At 36.9% G+C, this 6,760-nt stretch overlaps 1 long non-coding RNA gene across 4 annotated transcripts in view; it reads right to left on the reverse strand.

The window, feature by feature from the left end:
• The window catches only part of LOC148790383 (uncharacterized), a 64,947-nt gene extending 60,269 nt beyond the window's left edge, over nt 1-4,678 (reverse strand). For all 4 annotated transcript variants that reach the window (XR_016078807.1, XR_016078806.1, XR_016078805.1 and 1 more), the window contains exons 1-3: nt 3,715-4,678; nt 3,526-3,575; nt 3,382-3,436 (exon numbers count right to left, since the gene is read on the reverse strand). This is a non-coding gene — a long non-coding RNA (uncharacterized LOC148790383). The remainder of the gene's footprint in view (nt 1-3,381; nt 3,437-3,525; nt 3,576-3,714) is intronic.
• Nucleotides 4,679-6,760: the final 2,082 nt, after the last annotated feature.

Genomic DNA, 6,760 nt, shown 5'->3' on the forward strand with positions numbered 1-6,760 from the left:
CCATCCATGCATATATGTATGTACTTTGTGTGGAAGAAATATTAGTTTATATTTAATTATTTTTGTGGTAAGGCACAAAATATTTGTTTAAGTCCCAAAATCTTCTTCAAGCAGAGATTCAAGCTCATCCCAACTATATGAGTAAACTACGTGATTTTATTTCATCATTTTTAAAATCATATCATTGTTAAATTATTGGTGCTTAAATTATTTTTTGGATAAATTACAAAGACCCCCCTATATTATGGGGTCTATGACAAATACCCCCCATGTACTTTATTTTGCGAGAAAGACCCCTTGTACTATGACCATGAGACAAATACCTCCTTCCATTAGCTTTCCATTGAAATCCGCCGTTGAACTTGGGCATGACACAAGATCTAGATAAACCAATGGATAATAATTAAGTAAATAGAAATAGAAATCTATAGATAATTTTTGGGTATAGGTGATTTCTCATCACCTTTTCTATACCTTGTTCTTCTTCTTTGAATAAATTTTATATTTTATTTAGGATTCTCGATTAGTACCCCGTACTTTGGGTCTAGTGCCACTTTGGTCCCCGAACTTTAAAATGTGCCAATCCTATTGTTAACAGACCATCAACTATGTGTATCACGTGATGGCATGTGTGTATTAAATATTTTGAAAATGATAAAATTACCCTTCAAAACGTTGTTCATCATCTTCTTCTACAGAAGTAAGTATCCTGCTCATTATGAATTGCAACCGCTTCCTCAAGAAGATTGTCTTCTACCTTAATATTGAACCATAATAGACACTGTTGGAGGGTTGTGTCTCATTTGCTGTGTCCCTCAATGACCTCAACATTTTACGGTTCCAAGAGCGAGGAAAGTAGACGCCAAAGGAATGAGGCTTGGGTGAAGATTTAGCAGAAACAGGAGCATTCAGCATTAGTAGAAGGATACGGGCAATACTTAGGGGTCTCTAGTTTTGGAGCTACAGGGGATTTCTGCAAGTCCGCTGAACCTGAAAGTCTAACGTCAAGAGTCTAAAGCAATGGACAGGAACCAATCAAAGGAGGAATTGAACCTGAAAGTTAGTTGTTGAACACCTATCAGATTGGGGAGGAACCCAAGAGATGTAGGAATCATGCATGTAATAGCATTGTTGTGTAGACTAATCTTTCTAAGAGCTTGAAGTTGGGCGATCTTCTCAGTGATATGGCTGCTCAATCCCTTCCAAGGGAGTTGGATCGCCATAACCTAGCCTTCAACGCACTTGATCCCTGCCCATTCTCCTGAACAAGCTCCGAAGCCATTGTCATTCCAGCTTCGTAATATTCCTAGAGGATCAACAAATTCACGTTTGGAGGCTTGGAGAGCTTGAAAATCAGCTTGAGTGATGACTATCCCATCCCACTGCTGGTTCAATACTGAAGTGTAATTGCCTCCGAGCCTTGTGTCCAGTCCAACCCACTTTTGATGGGCATGCAATATATTTCATGGATGTTTTACGGGCTTTGGGCCCTACACACTGCTGCTTAATGGGAGTGGGGGTCCGCAGGCTATAAAGTGATCGCTTAGTGTTGTACCATTTGATAGTAACTGAATGATTGCAAATAGGTGGATCCTATCCACCATATTAACAAGCTCCATGGACCAATGGCCCACATAGCTAGAGTAATGGCGAAGAAGAGGGCTATTCCAAGAGGAGATCCATCCTTGCAAAGGGAGTTGGGGTGGGTTAAGTTTTATAGGTGAAAAGGCTGGAATTGAGTGGCTCTAATGAAGATGAGAAAACGTTATGTGCATTTCCTGAGCATGTGGGGATGGTGGATATGGTTGAATGAGTTAGATTTATCGATGGTTGTTGGAGTAGTGGGAGAAGGAGGAAAACTAGTTCTAATGGTTGATAAAGAAAACTGAATGACACTCGAAGGGCATTTGTGTCCTTTTGCATGCCACTTAACAGCTGACCAACGACAGGTACTGGATTGGCACATTTCAAAAGTTTGAGTACTAAATTGTCGCATTTTAAAGTTCAGGGACCAAAGTGGCACTAGGCCCAAAGTACAGGGTACTAATCGGGAATTTTCCCTTTTATTTATCTTCAAAAAACAACTTTAGGAATTCCATTGATTGTGGTTTGTTTAGTATTAGAAAAAATCAGCCTTTGATCCTCGTGTTCTTTAAAACTCCAAGGCAAGCTTCTTTTACTACCACATAAAAGGAGTTGTGGGTTCTATCCATAAAGAAAGAAGTACAAGTTTCTTTGTTGTTGTTAGTCATATTCGTGTCTTTATGCACGGGTAAGCAACTATGCCATTAATAAAAGCTTACAAATTAGTTTTGAATAAAACTTAAGAGTTAGGAATCAACTATCTCCTATTTTTCTATATATATATATATATATATATTGTGATATTAGTGCGAGATCTGAATATCATCCCTCTCTTAAGCATCTATGGAAATAGAAATGGAGTTCTTGGGGGAAGATAAAATCAACCAGTAATATTCTAAGCCATAACTCATAAGTAGCATCAATTTTGTTTTCTTTTTCATCCATTTCTTCTAAAAGAGCCAGGTTGATGAGGGTCAAGCAATTGAAAAGTTAACAATCCTAAGACCAATGTTTAATTCCCTATGAAGACAACCCCACCAACCCAAGCACACTGAATCTCTGATCCTTGAAAATCTAGTTTAATCCACTTAGCTTGCTACAAAGTAGTTTATGATCAGACACCAAAAGGGGGAAAGGATTACATTAACCATATAATTGACTTAGGGGAAACCTTCCCTAAATGAATTATGCACCACATATAAGAACCCCATGGTAACAATTTCCACAAAAGCCAACAAATCCAATGAGGCAATGCATGGAAGCCTAATTGGTGAGAGAAATACTTGGCAGGTGGAGAGGCACCTTGCAATAACAGGAGCCTACAAGAAGCTTATCTCCTTTAGGCACATCATCCTTGTTTTCCATTAAAGAAGACTAGGATGAACAGATTGGCTCGTATATGGAGACAAGGGACCCAAAGTTGTTGACTGGGACCTTGAATATTTACCATATAGCAAATACTAAAATATCAGTACCCATAATTTGATGGCTCCTACATAAGAGGGCTTACAGCAAAAGCTTGCATGATCCAATGTCTTTAGACCATTCCATCCATGGATCATTTTTTTAGAGAGTTCAAACAGAACTATTGACCACCATCCAAATATTTTCTTTAAAATCATACATTCTGGATTAAAATTATGAAAGATTTATTCTGTGTTGCCAATAAAAAAAAAAAAACTCACTGAATGCCGCCCTGTGTGAATATTTTGTTCATTACTTTGTTTTTGTGGTTTTTTCCTTACGATCTATGGTTATAGAAATCAAAGAAATAAACATTGACATATTCATACATACCTCAAGCAAGGGTACTCTGTCGATGCGTCTGCTTGTTTCACCTTGCGCTCGCTGCCTGATCAAGCAAAACCAAAAAAATAATCACAAAACAAATCACGAAAAGAGATCGAAGAAGAACACTGAAGCTCAAGATATTTTACTCACAGAGATCCATGATGTGATTCCTAACAAATTGCACATTTCCGCAACGATATCTACCACATTCAAACAACAGATTTAGATTACTAGTACCCAAGAAAATGAAACAATGACACCAAAAGAGGGTGAAATAGAAAGTAGAAACTAGGGTTTAGTAGGAAAGAGAAAAAGATAGAGTAAGGATTTATAATGTACCCCAGGCTTAAGAGCGACGCCCTTCTTTGTAGAAGAAGTCTCGCCTCACTCTTCTGCACTCTCACACGATCAGAATCGTTTCCAGGAGATAACCAACGGTTCTTTCCCTTGATGCCTTCAGTGCTACACAAAAACAAAACTAATTTTCTCCATGTAATGTCTTTGGATCTCCTTCTGACTTCTTTAACAGTCCATACCGTACATCTACTCTCTACCTTCAAATTTCTAGACTCATAATTTAAAAGATGTTTATGTAGAAAAACCCTAACTCCAGGCTTGCTTGAGTGAAACCCCAAGAGATTTCATGCGGCATAACTTCCACGGGCAAGGGATTGCGCTATCCACTGAGACTCAAAACAGAAACCTCACTAATACATATTCGGTTTCAATGGAATTTGCAAGATCCAAGAGAGCCTACCCCGATTCAGCTGCCGCTCAGGTGGGTGGAAGTTGCCGCTGCAAGCCTAAGGTCGCGGTTACAAGAGATATGGAGTATTGCAGAATTGCGTAGTGGTGGTTGTCGGTTCAAATAGCACTTAGACATTGTCAGTGCAAAGAGATAAGAGATCGGAAGAGTTGATGGTCGCCGTTACAATCTCTAAGTTGCCATTGAGACTTGAGAGTCATCTCAACAAGACTCACTAAACTACTAGGGAGAGAAAAAGAAGCTTCTAGGGTTTTTAATATTTCCTCTCCTCTCGCAGAAATTGTGACTTTTAGGTTTCACCAATATCAGGTGGTGGAGAGGGCTCTTCTCTGCAACATAGATGAGCATTCTAAGATCTACAGTATGAAGCTATGGACGACCAATGAGGTATGTGCTAAATCGAAGTTATGGTACTTCGTGAAGTCAAGAAGAGCGGGCAAGTGTTCATAATTAATGAGGTGTTTGAAAAGCAACGGACAAGTTTTGGCAATTAGATTTTTGCGAAGAAACCCAACCAAAATCAAAGAAATAAGATTTGGTTACCACACATATTATCCACCGTTTAGGAATATGTCATTTTTAAAACCTTAGGATAGGGGTGGCAATTTTCCCCGTCCTTCACGGGTACCCGGGCTCCCCGACCCAATGGGGTTACCTTGGCAGGGTTCGGGTCGAGGTTGGGATGAGGCTACCCTGAATCCCCGATCGGGGACGGGGACGGGGACGGGGAATGCAATCCCCGCCCCAACCCATCTCCGATTAATATTTATATATAATATATTATAAATTTATATATTTATATAATACTATTTGTTTTTAAAATATTAATTATTAAAACTTGAAAAATAGTAAAAGTGTAAAACACTAAACTAAAACCCACAACAGAGAGAAGAGAGAAGTCGAGAACTCTCAACTCTGCATCTGGAACAAGTAAATCTGTGAACCCTAACTTCATGCTTGCCTTCATCTTCGTCACCGATTCGCTGACCGCCGTCACTGTCGCCCGTCGTCGCCGCAAAAGACTCAAAACCCTAGCTCAATGCCTTCTCGAGTGATAGAGAATAGATAAAGAAGAGTTTCAGTCATCAGTCCTTCTAACTTTTGCCTATCGTCGTCGTGATGTCGTCACCCATCGAACTCTCTCTCCTCTCCGATCTTAACTATCCCAACGGTTCTCTCTCTCTCAATCAAAATCTCTTTGTCTCAACCTCTCACTCCGTCGGGGATTTGGGTCTCCGACGAGGAATTCATCCCCATCGGGGTTGGGGATGGAGGGGATGGAGGGGAGATTCCGGGGATCAGGGATGGGGACAGAGGGTGATTTGGGGGTCGTGGTCGATGATGGGGAATGTAATCCCCGCCTCGAACCTGCCCCGTTGCCATTCATACCTTAGGTCACGTTTGATTTGTGGGAAGATTTTGACAAAATGGGAAAGGTTAGAAAGGGATGGGAAAAAAGAAAAAATGAGTAGATATTTTTTATGTTCCAGACATCCAGTTTTTATTAAAAAGGAAAGATAGTGGGAAAATCAATTCTAATAACACATTAATTAATTAACTAGTGAGGACCCGTGCAATGCATGAAATTTGTTAAGGAAAGCTAAACAATCAAACACATAAGAGTATATACAATTGTTTTATATTTCTAACTTTTTAAAATAATGATTAATTATTTATATTTATAATACTTTTAATAACATTTTAAAATACAAAAATAGAAATAATTTATTTCAGCTAAGCTTGTTCATTGAACTGATTTAACCAACCAACACCCGAATTGCCCAGATTCTAATATTTTAGATTGAAATTGAGATCGGTTTTGTTGTGGCCATTTGTAAATTGACCAAAATTGAATGACCCAATCATAGATATATATTAATATTTTTATTTTTTAAATATAATTTTTAATATGGAAAAGGGGTGAAATTCCCATATTTATTAGTCTCGAATATGTTATATTATAAGTTTATTTTTTAATAATGTTAATGTAATTTTTAAAATTTAAAATTAAGTTTTCAATCTGATCTTTTAAACCAATTGAGCAAACAAAAAATTAACCCAAACCAATACAACCCAATTTAGTTGGTTTTCACTAATGGTCAGTAGATTTTGGGTAACCAAATCCCCAACCTGACCATGTCGATCTAGTTGACCAAATAGCCTACAACTGAATTAAACCAGGTTGTGATCAGCACTCCTAATTTCATCTAAATTAATATTTTAATCTCTAATAAATAAAATTAGTTTAATCAACAATAATTATTAAAAATTTATAGCAAAAATGCATAATAATTGAAAATATATTGGTAATGAAAATAAAATAGATAACTAATAAAAATAAAATAATTACAAAAATACTAAAAATACTGAAAATATATTAAGTTGGTCATAAATATTGTAATCTCAAAAAACAATAAATACAATAAGTATAATATATTAAATTTAATAGTTAAATAACAGTAGTTTAATATCCAGTAATTAGGAGTGGATTATACATAATTATTGACAATATATTTTTAAAAACTATAAATAATTGCTGAAAATACAAAAAATATTAATTTTAGTATATTAAATATATAATAAATATAGATTAAGATCTTAATATCATTATTAATGAAT

Source organism: Nelumbo nucifera, chromosome 7 (assembly GCF_055504915.1).
Source record: "Nelumbo nucifera cultivar China Antique chromosome 7, China Antique-T2T, whole genome shotgun sequence".
NCBI lineage: Eukaryota > Viridiplantae > Streptophyta > Magnoliopsida > Proteales > Nelumbonaceae > Nelumbo > Nelumbo nucifera.